The sequence below is a fragment of the Littorina saxatilis genome, linkage group LG8 (genome assembly GCF_037325665.1).
Source record: "Littorina saxatilis isolate snail1 linkage group LG8, US_GU_Lsax_2.0, whole genome shotgun sequence".
Taxonomy (NCBI): Eukaryota; Metazoa; Mollusca; class Gastropoda; order Littorinimorpha; family Littorinidae; genus Littorina; species Littorina saxatilis.
The window spans coordinates 52668745-52681201 of NC_090252.1; the positions used below are offsets into that span (position 1 = coordinate 52668745).

The window sequence follows — 12457 nt, forward strand, 5'->3', positions numbered from 1 at the left end:
TGACAAGAAGAGCGGGGTAGTAGTTGCGCTGGGAAGGATAGCACGCTTTTCTGTACCTCTCTTCGTTTTAACTTTCTGAGCGTGTTTTTAATCCAAACATATCATATCTATATGTTTTTGGAATCAGGAACCGACAAGGGATAAGATGAAAGTGTTTTTAAATTGATTTGAAAAATTTAATTTTGATAATAATTTTTATATATTTAATTTTCAGAGCTTGTTGTTAATCCAAATATAACATATTTATATGTTATTGGAATCAGCAAATGATGAAAAATAAGATAAACGTAAATTTGGATCGTTTTATAAAAAAAAAAATTGTTTTTACGATTTTCAGATTTTTAATGACCAAAGTCATTAATTAATTTTTAAGCCACCACGCTGAAATGCAATACTGACGTCCGGGCTTCGTCGAACATTACTTGACCAAAATTTCAACCAATTTGGTTGAAAAATGAGGGCGTGACAGTGCCGCCTCAACTTTCACGAAAAGCCGGATATGACGTCATCAAAGACATTTATCAAAAAAATGAAAAAGATATCTGAGGATATCATACCCAGGAACTCTCATGTCAAATTTCATAAAGATCGGTCCAGTAGTTTGGTCTGAATCGCTCTACACGCACGCACACACACACACACACACACACACATACACCACGACCCTCGTCTCGATTCCCCCCTCGATGTTGAAACATTTAGTCATAACTTGACTAAATGTAAAAAGAGAACTGAACTTAGATGAACTTTATCTAGTTTAGTATGAAGATTTGAGACTGGGCCATTACTTACAACCTTTCCTTCAAACGAGTAAACGCATTTAAAGTTGCAGTTCTGGCTTCTTTGAATCATGCTTTAGAGAATGTTGACTTCCTTATTTTTCATCCAAACTCGATCCGAATGCGTCTTGTAACAATTCTTTTTAGAAATGAAATCCTTAAAATATCTAGCAGAAACAAACTCAACCCACGCCGACTAACCTCATACTCAACACTCTCCAAATTTTGAGAGAAAAAAAGAGTGAGAAAACGACAACACAAAACCAATAATAATTTCTCTGTTGACCTTCTTGCAGCCAACCTGACTCCATTATACTGTGCTGGCATAAACTTAATATCCCAAGACCTCCCTTCTTTGTCTCTTGCTAAACTCTAGTGGTACAGAAAGGGGGACATGTTAAACGTATAGATAGAGAGATAGATAATAGATAGATAATTTATTGCCAAGTGTACAATACATGAATAAACATAAAAAATACACGAGGAAAGCAGCTTGCTGTGTGATAAAAACAGAAATAAATAGCATTCATACATCTCTGGCGCATAGCATCATACATACATGGGTAAGACAATTTGGTATCACAGTAACTAATACATACACTATACATACATGGAGAGAACTATGAAACTCTAAGAGCTATCGGAACCACAATAAAAGTACGCAGAATAAGATAGGATCCCCCCCCCCCCCCCCCCCACTATCAACTACTGTAAGAACTGAACATGTTCCATACTGATAAAATGTACCTCTAAAACAGCACATAAAAATAAACTCTTCCAACACATCACAGTGGTTAAAGAACGACTAAAACTACTAAAACATACTAGATGTGTATTCCGGTAATATAACCAGCTGCTAAACCATAGTCTGACTTCATCGCGTCACAGTGGTGTCACCATACTAAAACCCACTCTATATATCACAGTATGTAATGTCAGCTACTAAAAGCATACTCCTAGAGCATCCTAAAACGTGTCACAATCTGTAGAGTTCATTTACCGGTTATTAAAAGCCAGGACAGCCTGGGGATAGAAACTGTTTCTGAGTCTTGCCGTACGGCATCTGAGGGTTCTGAGCCTGCGCCCCGACAGCAGAGGCTGGAAGAGATGACCAGCCGGCCGGGTGTGTGGGATCCTGCATGATGGACCTACATTTCCTCATCATGCGCAGGATGTGAAGGGAGTCTATAGAGGGGAGATCTCTGCCAATGATCCTGCTGGCAGCCCTAACGACCTTCTCCAGTTTTTCTTCCTCAAACTGGCAGGAGCTGCTGTACCAAACCGTGATAGAAAAGGTAAGGAGACTCTCTACAGCAGCCCTGTAGAACTGGGACATGATGGAGGAGGACACTTTGAACTTCCTCAGCTGTCTCAGGAAGTAGAGACGCTGATGGGCCTTCTTTACTGAAAGGTCAGTATGAACAGCCCAGCTAAGGTCATTGGAGATGGTCACCCCTAGAAATTTGAAGGAATCAACCTGCTCTACGTTCTCACCGCTGATGGTGAGTGGTAAGAGGGGAGTCTTTTTCTTCCTACGGTCAAAGACCATCTCCTTGGTTTTGGTGACGTTAAGGTCAAGGTCATTAGCCACACACCAGCCCGACACTCTCGCAACCTCCGCTCGGTACCCCGACTCATCACCGACACTGATCAGGCCTTCCAGAGTAGTGTCATCGGAGAACTTCAGGATGACTACTGAGGGGTCATGGCTCAAGTTGTCGTTGGTGAAGAGGGAGAACAACAGTGGGGAGAGAACACACCCCTGTGGGGCACCAATGTTCAAGGTGATTGAGCTAGAAGTACTGCTGCCTACTCTTACAACCTGAGGCCTATCCAACAAAAAATCTAGAACCCACTTACAAAGGGATTCCTCGACGCACATGCCAGTGAGCTTGGAGAACAGTTTATGTGGAACAATGGTGTTAAAGGCAGAGCTATAGTCAATGAAAAGAACTCTAGCATAGCTACCAGACTTCTCCAGGTGCTCAACAATATGATGTAGACCTAAGGCTACTGCATCGTCCACAGAACGGTTGGCCCGATATGCAAACTGGTGAGGGTCAAGACTAGCATCAGTGGCTACCTTCAAGCGCTGGAGCACTAAACGCTCCAAACACTTCATCACGACTGAAGTCAATGCCACAGGGCGGTAGTCGTTGAGACCAGAAACGTTAGCCTTCTTCGGTACCGGCACCACAATGGAGCGCTTGAAGCATTTAGGAACATGGCACTGTTCTAGCGACTTGTTGAAAATGTCCGTGAAGACTGGAGCAAGTTGGTCTGCACACGTCTTCAGAGTCTGAGGAGTGATCCCATCTGGGCCTGCAGCCTTCCTGGGGTTCTGAGCCAAAAACAGTTTACGAACCTCGCTCACTTGGATAGGAAGTGGGCCCAGAGGGAGGGACGTTAGTGAAGGTGGAGACGTACAGCCATCTGAGGGTGAAGGGGGGCCGTAGACGTCAGTCATCGCAGGGGGTGAAGGTGGTAGACCCCAGCCAGCCGGTGATGGGGAGCGGCCGTCAGCGACGTCTGTCGACGCAGAAGGTGGTAGACCCCAGCCCGCCAGTGAAGGAGGGCGGCAGCCTGCGACGTCTGTCATCGTAGAGGAAGGCCAGCTGCCCCCCGCCAACGAGCGAGGAAGACAGCCAGCGACGTCTGTCATCGCAGGGGGTGGAGGTGGAAGACCCCAGCCAGCCGGTGATGGAGAGCGGCCGTCAGCGACGTCTGTCATCGTAGATGAAGGGGTCGGAGGCGAGCAGCCAGGGACGTCAGCAGTCTGGCCTCCAGAGGATGGGCCATGGTGTCGCCTATCAAACCGCGCATAGAACTCGTTCAGTTTGTTTGGTAGGTCAGGGTCATCACTCACAGAACTAGCCTTCGACTTGTACTGAGTTATAGTTTGCAAGCCTTGCCACACAGAACGCGCATCATTTGATGCAAATTTCTCTTCTAATTTGTCTTTGAATACAGACTTGGCAGTTTTTATTGCCTTACGAAGGTCATATTTAGCCTTGCGTAGCATGTCTGCATCTCCGCTCCTGAATGCAGATTCTTTGGCTATGATACTGTCTCTAACCTCCCGTGTGAACCACGGCTTATCGTTCTGACTGATGGTGACTGACTTTGAGGGAACCACACTGTCAACACAGAAGTTCACATAGTCCGTTACTGTTTCAGTGAGCTCATCCAGGTCGGTGCAAGCGGACCCAAAAATAGACCAATCAGTGCACTCCAGACAGCCACGTAAGCTGGGCGATATGGAGATTTGGAGAGGACCCTCAACGTTGACAGTGTTAGAGTTATAATTGCGTATCAAGCCGATACCCCTAGCAGTTGTGTTGATTATAACCTACTGTTGTCGATTGAAGCTGCACACCATCTACAATCTAACAGCGTGAGCTGCATGCCAGCCAGAGTAGGAGCATGTTCAATATTAGCTGCAGGTTAGCTATCTGATCGCATAAGTGCATTATACCAATATCAAGAGTAGACTGTCTGTTGATAATAGGTTAGGAAGATAACTTCGTATCAATGTATTCCCGAAGGTAAAGAGCATGCCAGACCCTTGACTGAGGCTTAATGCCAGGGGCAGGCATATTGACTATAGCCTACCGTTGTCCAAGTATGCTGTAAACGATCTACTCGAACGGATAATTCTGATAGGCAAGAGCCATGTTTGTTTGATAGGGGCCCGTATGCATGAACTGAAAGTCAGAAACACTGGAAGTAGAGGCCTCTTTTGGAAGTGGGAACTCCCGAAGTTAACTTTCCAACTGTTCACTATGCATGAACGACGTAGTGGTGACTTCGAGAGTATTCGGTCAAGGTCGCGAAAATGGGGGGAATCCCAACTAGTACGCATGCGTTTGTTAACGGTAAGCTTGGCGACCAGAAGAAACAAATCTCGTCGCGAGTTCAAAAAGGCGAACGTTGAGTGCGCTGTAGTACTAACAGCGTTATTGCTGGTTTTCTTTTTAGTGGTTAAACAAAAGCGTCGGTTCAAACCTGTGATGATTGTCTTGGAATCGAATGACTGCCTATGACAATGGCTTTGTTGGCATGAATGTTAGGAAGGAGACTAAATGATTATGTTGAACTTTTTATTTTTTTATTTTATTTGTTAAATCAGTTGCATCCAGGCAGATTCAACCCTTTCTATTTTGCACCTCTTTTTGTTTTGTTTGTTTGTTTGTTGTTGTTGTTGTTGTTGTTGTTGTTGTTGTTGTTGTTGTTGTTGTTGTTGGCGGGGAGCATTCTTCTTTATTGATCTTTTGTTTCTTTTCTTTGTTCCTGCTTTTTATATTAATGTACAGTTGAAAGTCAAGATTGGATTTTTTTTTTTTAAAGCAGGGGAGTTTCTTTTCGCAATTAAAAAAATGAACACCGAGGCAAAAACCGGTTTTGCTGCCTGAATGCAATTGAGGCCTATAAAGAAAAAGATTAACAAGAAGGGCAAAGCCCATACGACTCACATGCTTGACCTTGACCTTTACATGACCTTGACCTTCAGGGTCAAGGTTAAATAACTAAACCTAGCTATGACATCATACACTAAGAGCTGCTTTACACATTTTTCCTACCAAAATGCATGTGACCTTGACCCAAGGTCAAGGTCATCCAAGGTCATGCAACACAAAGCTGTTAATTCAAGACATAGGAAGTACAATGGTGCTTATTGGCTCTTTTTACCATGAGATATGGTCACTTTTAGTGGTTCACTACCTTATTTTGGTCACTTTTCATAAGGGTCAAAGTGACCTTGACCTTGATCATATGTGACCAAATGTGTCTCATGATGAAAGCATAACATGTGCCCCACATAATTTTTAAGTTTGAAACAGTTATCTTCCATAGTTCAGGGTCAAGGTCACTTCAAAATATGTATACAATCCAACTTTAAAGGACCCTTGCGACCTTGACCTTGAAGCAAGGTCAACCAAACTGGTGTCCAAAGATAGGGCTTACATTGCCCTGTATAGTATACGTAGCTAAGGTTGCCATTCTCGATAACTTCAGAAAAAAAAGCGAAAATGTGAAAAATGGTCGTTTTTAAGACAACAATTACGGCCCCTGTGACCTTGAACTTGAAGTGAGGTCAAGTTGCCGCACATGTTTTTTGAGATCTTGTAACCATACACCATCAGGCCTCATCAGGTGTTGATAGACTTAATAGTGTCCAAGAAATATCCAACGTTAAAGTTTTCCGGACGGACGCCGGGACGGACGACTCGGGTGAGTACATAGACTCACTTTTGCTTCGCATGTGAGTCAATAAAAATGCGTGATGAAAAGATGTAATATCAATTATTCAGTCGTGATAGTTTGAAAGCTCGCCACCTTCGCCGAATGACTCGAGCACGTTTTTTTTCGGTCAGTAACTGATCGTACTGTCGGTTTTGAGCCACTCTGTTTCAAGCATTTCACCTAAATTAAACAAAAATGTCACAGTTCGTGTCTATGGTGCAAAGTAGCCGACCGTCTCATTGTAGCCAAGGTACGACAGTTGCTCGATTGACGCATTTTACGTCTTCGATAATTAAGATGTGATATCGTCGTAAAATGATGTCAAGTGAGAGACCCTGGAAATTAACTTTGAAAGTGGGAACTTCGGAAGCAAAGTTGCCAGCTACTCGGTATGCACGAGCTAACTTGAACGCCGAAGTAGTGGCTTCGAGAGTCCTGAGGTCAAGGTCGAGAAAATTGGGGGAATCCCAATTAGTGCGCATGCGTTTGTAAACGGTAGGCTTGGCGACCAGAAGAAACAAATCTCATCGTGAGTTCGTAAATGGGCGAACGTTGATCGCGCTGTAGCTTTTACTATAGTTGTTGTTTTTGACTGGTTGAACGAAAGGGTCGGTTCAAAGCTGTGATGATTGTCTTGAAATTAAATGACTGTCTATAATAATGATTTTGTTGACCAGAATGTTAGGGAGCATAAAATATTTTTTGTTTATGTGGTAGCGAAGTCGGTTATGTGCGTCTTTTTACATTTTTGACTAAATGTTTTAACATAGAGGGGGAATCGAGACGAGGGTCGTGGTGTATGAGTGTGTGTGGGGCGGGGATATAGCTCAGTTGGTAGCGCGCTGGATTTGTATTCAGTTGGCCGCTGTCAGCGTGAGTTCGATCCCAGGTTCGGCGGAAATTTATTTCAGAGTCAACTTTGTGTGCAGACTCTCTTCGGTGTCCGAACCCTCCCCCCGTGTACACTACATTGGGTGTGCACGTTAAAGATCCCACGATTGACAAAAAGGTCTTTCCTGGCAAAATTGCTTAGGCACAGTTAATAATTGTCTACCTATACCCGTGTGACTTGGAATAATAGGCCGTGAAAGGTAAATATGCGCCGAAATGGCTGCAATCTACTGGCCGTATAAAATTTCATCTCACACGGCATCACTGCAGAGCGCCTAGAACTGTACCCACGGAATATGCGCGATATAAGCGTCATTGATTGATTGATTGATTGTGTGTGTGTGTGTAGAGCGATTCAGAGTAAACTACTAAACCGATCTTTATGAAATTTTTCATGAGAGTTCCTGGGTATGATATCCCCAGAAGTTGTTTTTCATTTTTCCATAAATGTCTTTGATGACGTCATATTCAGCATTTTGTAAAAGTTGAGGCGACACTGTCACACCCTCATTTTTCAATCAAATTGATTGACATTTTGGCAAAGCAATCTTCGACAAAGGCCGGACTTTGGTATTGCATTTCAGCTTGGAGGCTTAAAATTTAATTAATGACTTTGGTCATTAAAAATCTGAAAATTGTAATTAAAATATTTTTTTATAAAACGATCCAAAATTACGTTTATCGTATTCTTCATCATTTTCTGATTCCAAATGCATATACATATGTTATATTCGGATTAAAAACAAGCTCTGAAAATTAAACATATAAAAATTATGAGCAAAATTAAATTTCCGAAATCGATTAAAAAACAATTTCATCGTATTGCTTGTCCGTTCCTGATTCCAAAAACATATATACTGTTCAAAAAAAGAAACGCATAGCTTGTAATATTTGGTTAATTTAGTAATATGGCTACAAGGATATCCACCAAACTGCAGAAAATGTTTATCTGGTCGTCGACCTTTCGTCCATTGCCACAAGTGAGCTCTGCACGTGACGCATGCGTTATCAGTGGCTACAATGTCAAAATTGCTCATTTGGCATGACTGTGACAAAGGGATTTGTACATAATTTTATATTGGAGTTATGTGACGCAGGTGTATAAAATTTCATGGGCCACAAACTTTGAGTAGGCACCGCACAGTAAAATATCACTCGTGGAGTGCAGTGCTGTCATGTGTGAGATGTAACCAATCAGAGAAGAGTATTGACTGAGGTCGCGTTTTATAGATCGTAGACAGCAGAGCTTTCCAGACCGTTGAAGGGAGAAGACGGGTCTCTTTTTGGTAAAGTTTCTCACCGGGCGCTGGGAGGTCGGTTGGTACGACTCGTGCCGCGGAATTGAATCGTAGGATTCAACTGCTGTGTGTACAGGTATTTATTGAATTGTATTTTGCTCGGAGATATTATTTTGCTCGGAAATATTGACTTGAGAAATGACCGGGAGAGTCATGTGTGAATTGGCTGAAAAGCGTGCGCTGTTGTCAGCCATTGTTGAAAAGAGAATGTTTACATGTTTTTCGGAAATGAAGTCGCTTATGAGTAAGCGGGTGTATATACTGTAACCGCATAAGTTAGTTGACGGTAGTGATAAAGAATGTCAGTATTATTGAGTAGAAAAGTTTATTCAGGTATGGAGACTTATGGTAGTTTAAACTTTTGTATTTTAGCATCCCGGGCTGAGTGGGTAGCCGCGGAAGTGGGGAGACGAGACGGGAGGTTCCGCCTTTGCGTCCTGAGCCGTGAGTTTCGGGAGCGCAGGAGGGAGTCAGCGTGAAGCGCTGAAGAACGGGGACCCCGTCCCATTCCACCACGCGAAGACAGTTTGCGTGGGTGGTGTGGACCAGGGCGTGTCACTGTAGTGTGTGAGTACGACTGGAAAGACGTAACCGGCGAGAGAGCTGTGTGGCGATAAGTTCCCCAAGTTAATAAACACGAGACGTAGAGCGTTCGTGACTTTTTATCTGTGTGTAACAGAAATGACAATTGACAGAAGTATTGCCTGAGACAATGACTTCGTGTGTAGTGGGACAGACAGGCTCTCACGGAACAAAGCTTGAAGTGTTCTACGTGTGTGCACGTGATTTATAGACTGCATGAGAAAGTAACATGTGTGTATTTCTGTGCAGCTAGATTTCTGTATATTGACAGAAATAGAAACTTTTATGTTGAGTGAGAGTGATTTGTAGAATGCATGGGAAATAATATGTTTATGTTGTGTTGATTGAATATTTCAATAGAGGTACAGGGGCAAAGGGCCGTAACCGTGTTCTTGTCTTTGTGCCTGGTTGGAGTGTTGTGTGTGTGTGGGAAGGCTAGGTAGTAAACAGAGAGAAGCACGCACAATTTCTGATAGGAGTAAATATACATACATACAGACATACACACGTAAATTCCAGCCGTAACAATGACCACTCGTCATGCTTCAGTGTAATCTCGTGAAACTCGGGAAATATTGAGCTCTCACCATGTCTTCCAAAACCCATAAAAGCGGATTGTTCGCCACAAAGAAATCAGACGACAATTCAGCGACGAAAGATGGCCCGATTGAGCAGAGAAGACCGCCAAATTGCATTGGGTCGTTTACAAGCAGGCCAAAGTGAAAGTGCAATCGCCAGGCACTTCCACGTGTCCCAGAGCACCATCAGTAGACTGTGGGTCAGGTTTCAAGCCACTGGCTCCGTTGCTGACTTGCCACGAGCGGGAAGACCAAGGGCGACAACTGCTGCTCACGACCGCTTCATACGGCTCCGCCACCTCCGGAATCGTTTCCTGTCGGCCTCATCTTCTGTCCAGGCTCTCCCCGGGCCACACCGATTATCGGACCAGACCGTGCGGAACCGCCTGCATGAAGCTGGTTTGAGAGCTTGCAGACCTCACAGAGGAGCTGTCCTCACCCGCCGCCATCGCCAGAACCGAGTGCAGTGGGGCAACCAGCACCTTCGCTGGACCGTCCGGAATCACTGGAGACACGTGTGGTTCAGCGACGAGTCCTACTTCCTGCTCCAGCGACATGATGGTCGGAGGAGGGTCTACCGGAGAGTAAACGAACGTTACGCGCCTAACTGTGTGGATGAGGCACCCGTTCATGGTGGTGGAGGCGTCATGGTGTGGGGGGGGGCGATCAATACCGCTGGAAGGAGCACCCTGGTGCACGTCCAATGGCGCATAACTGCCCAGCGATACGTGGAGGAAATTCTGCGCCCACACGCCCTTCCTCTTCTGGCTGACCAGGATGCCATATTCCAGCAGGACAACGCTCGCCCGCACACAGCACGACTCACCACCCAGTTCCTCACCGACCACCATGTCCAGGTGCTTCCCTGGCCATCCATGTCGCCAGACATGAACCCGATAGAACACCTCTGGGATGAATTGGACAGACGTGTGCGCAGGCGAAAAGAAGCGCCGGCAAATCACCGCGATCTATTGCAGGCACTTCAGGAGGAGTGGGACACCATCCCACAGCAAGATATCCGGCATCTGATCCAGTCCATGCCCAGAAGGTGCCGGGCAGTTGTTGCTGCTCAAGGCAGTCACACCCCCTACTGACTTGACAGCCTCGGCACCCAATCGTATTGATTGACTGATTGATTTGAAGATGCAAATGAACTGTGTGTGCATTCAACTGTGTCCATACCAAATTTCAAACAAATAATCTAAATATTGGATTTTCTGTTAATTTTTTCAAAAAATAAAACAAGTTTGGCAAGTAGCAACTATGCGTTTCTTTTTTTGAACAGTATATAGATATGATATGTTTGGATTAAAAACACGTTCAGAGAGTTAAAAAGAAGAGATATAGAAAAGCGGGCTATCCTCCTCAGCGCAACCGCTCCCGCGCTTTTCTGTATTGTTAATTTCACTGCCTTTGCCACGGGCGGTGGACAGACGATGCTACGAGTGTACGGTCTTGCGGAAAAAAATGCAATGCGTTCAGTTTCATTCTGTGAGTTTGACTGAGCTTGACTAAATGTTGTATTTTCGCCTTACTCGACTTGATTTATTTTAATGATTGTGTATCGGTAAAACTGTTTTGAAAAAAATAGGTTGGTTAGAGCGAAAGTTTGGGTTACTGGTAAATTTGAAAAGGCAGAACTCAATTTTTTGGAAATCAAGATATAAGGTGTAGTGAAAAGAAGATACGTTCAGTGACTTTCATATTAATTGGGAAAATGTGTTTCCGAAAGTTGACAAAAGATAAATGTGTGTTTGTACATTATGTTTGTCCTCGTTAATTGTGAACAGAATGTATGTTTATATAAAGTTGAAAGTCAAGATTGGATTTGTTTAGCCTACGCGCGTGTGTGCATGTGTGTTAGACATAGACATAGACATAGAACACTTTATTATCTCAATTACGAGAAACTCGGATGTGGTGAATCATAATAAACAACATAAAACGGAAGAACATCAATAAAATATCGAGGCGCAAATAGTCAGCTCATAATAGTGTAGGGGGGTGGGGGGTGGGGGTGCTCACACACACACACACACACACACACCGTCGAACACACACACACACACACACACACACGCACGCAAACAAACGCACAATTATACCCGCACACACGCACACACAAGCAGGCAGGCACTCGCACAAATACATACAAACACATACACATACACGCACACGCACGCACACACACCCCCCCCCCACACACACACACACACACACACACATGTGCGCGCGTGCACGCAAACAAACGAATGAATGAATGGACGCACAACTACACACACACGCACACACACACAAACACACAAACACACACACACACACACACACACACACACACATTCTCACACAAACACACACTCACACATGTACACAACGACGCCCATTTACAAAGAAACACCCCCTCGTATAAGCGGGGATGAAAGAGTGGTGGCCATTGACCCAGAAGGAAAAAAGGTCAAAGCTGGCAACTCAGGTTTGTATTCAGGGAAATGTGCACGAAATGCACGCACGAGATACGACTTTTCTTTTTATTACATTTAGTCAAGTTTTGACTAAATGTTTTAACATAGAGGGGGAATCGAGACGAGGGTCCTGGTGTATATATGTGTGTGTGTGTGTGTGTGTGTGTGTGTGTGTCTGTCTGTGCGTGTGTAGAGCGATTCAGACCAAACTACTGGACCGATCTTTATGAAATTTTACATGAGAGTTCATGGGAATGATATCCCCGGAAGTTTTTTTTCTTTTTTGTCGATAAATACCTTTGATGACGTCATATCCGGCTTTTTGTAAAGGTTGAGGCGGCACTGCCACACCCTCATTTTTCAATTAAATTGATTGAAATTTTGGCCAAGCAATCTTCGACGAAGGCCGGACTTCGGTATTGCATTTCAGCTTGGTGGCTTAAAAATTAATAAATGATTTTGGTCATTAAAAATCTGAAAATTGTAAAAAAAATATTTTTTTTTAAAAACGATCCAAATTTACGTTCATCTTATTCTTCATCATTTTCTGATTCCAAAAACATATACATATACATATGTTATATTTGGATTAACAACAAGCTCTGAAAATTAAAAATATAAAG

General features: G+C 43.8%; 1 protein-coding gene across 1 annotated transcript in view; it reads right to left on the bottom strand.

The window, feature by feature from the left end:
- Positions 1 to 12457, bottom strand: part of LOC138973817 (uncharacterized) — a 105984-nt gene that overhangs the window by 27408 nt on the left and 66119 nt on the right. The window lies entirely within an intron of this gene.